Genomic DNA, 1,748 nt, shown 5'->3' with positions numbered 1-1,748 from the left:
GGCGACCAAGAGGGGGGTCCCCATGGCAGCCGGGGTCCCCATCACAGCTAGGTTTGGGGTCCCTGTCACCCCAGCAGTCCCAACAAGGCCCCCAGGGCTCACGCCTGCCTCCGGCTTCAGGGAGGCAGGGCCTCCCACCAGCTGAGGCCATGCCCACCCCCGGTGGGGTGTCCCCCGGTCAACCTGCACCCCCACGTCCCTGCCAGGGACATCCAAAGCTCAATCCCCGCTCCCCCCAAGCTGGCAAGGAGGGGACAAAGCTCCTTGTTGGGATGCCTGGAGAGCCACCCCAAACCCCGCAGTCACGTCCACATCTACCCCCAGCAATAACCCCTGTGGGACCGTGCTGAGGAAATCCCACCGCGAGGTCCCGGCTCCCCCCGGGCCCCGGCAGAGCAGCATCAGCCCCAGGAATAAACTGATTTTCAAAAGCTGTTCGGCAAACATCAATGCTATTTTTTTTTTCTAACCTTTTTCCCTTTTTTTTTTTTTTTTCCTTCCGGAAGGGGAAGGTCTGCAGAAGGTGGAAAGTAATCAGGTTTTGGACCTGGGATAAAAAATGGCTGGAGTAGGTTGGGCTGACTCCTTATAATTAATAGTGTGCCTCGTAATAGGATTCTCCAGCCTTCGGTGCTCCCTGGAAACACCTTTTTACATAAGATATTGCCCACGATGGAGCGGCAGAGTTTTGATTTATGGGGTTCGGGCCTCCAAGAAGCATCTGGGGGGTTGGCCTGGCCGGTGGGACACACTGGGGGTGAGAGGAGAAGGGGTGAAGGAAGGGAGGGTGTTTCTGTAGGGTTGGCAGCCGGGTCCCGGGGCAGGCGCCTGGGCAGGGGAAAGGGCTTTGTGGGGGATGTCTGTGGTCTGGGGGGGTCTGAGCTGGTCCTGGGGCTGAGCCCTCATCTGCTCCGAAGGAGAGGAGTTGGCTGAGAAGGGTTTTGGGGCAGGAAAGGGGTTGTCTCCCTGTCCCGAGATCACCAGGTGATGTTTGGGGCATGGATTCAGCTGGGGAACCGGGGAGCAGTCGGGATCGGGGACCCCCAGTGGGAGCGAGACCCTACATCACCCAGGGATGGGGGGAGAAGTGTCATCGGGGGCAGACGCAAAAAAACCCACGAGGTGCAATAACAAAAAGTTAAAAGCAAACACAGCACTGGAGAGCGGGAGTGGGGGAGAGCAGGAAAGCCTGGAGGAAAGGGGAGAACAGGAAAAAGAGCAGGATGGGGGGAAAAAAGGGGGATCACGGGGGCTGCGGGATGGGGTACACACACAGACAGAGGTGCGTGTCGGTGCACCTCGGAGCCCGTGGGTGTTAAACACAGGCGGGGAGCTCCGCCAATAAATCACTGCAACAAGCGGGTCTGCGTGTGGTGTTCTCTCCTGACCGCAGCCGGCGCGGCAGGAATGGGAGAAGATTGTAATAATTAATAATCATTAGAATAATAATGCATAAAGACAGTAGCAAAGTAATTAGTCAGAGAGGGAGCGCTTGCTAATTGAGGCGGGGAGCTGCAGTCCGAACAGCCTGGGGAAGAGCAGGGGAGGGGGGACCGAGGGGCGGGGGGACGCGGAGGAGGATGGTTCGGCACGTCCGAGGAGCAGAGGGGGACGTGTGTGCCCCAATCCCGCCATGGGACAGGGCCCTGCCTCCATCCCCGACTGCAGTGGGAGCCCTGGTCTCATCCGCCCCATGTGCCTCAGTTTCCCCATCCCTACATGGCTGCTGCTTGCTGGGACAGGGGCTG

Source organism: Charadrius vociferus, unplaced genomic scaffold (genome assembly GCF_000708025.1).
Source record: "Charadrius vociferus isolate BGI_N301 unplaced genomic scaffold, ASM70802v2 scaffold1631, whole genome shotgun sequence".
Lineage (NCBI taxonomy): Eukaryota > Metazoa > Chordata > Aves > Charadriiformes > Charadriidae > Charadrius > Charadrius vociferus.
The sequence above is the reverse complement of the archived record's forward strand: the minus strand, read 5'-3'. Positions refer to the sequence as shown.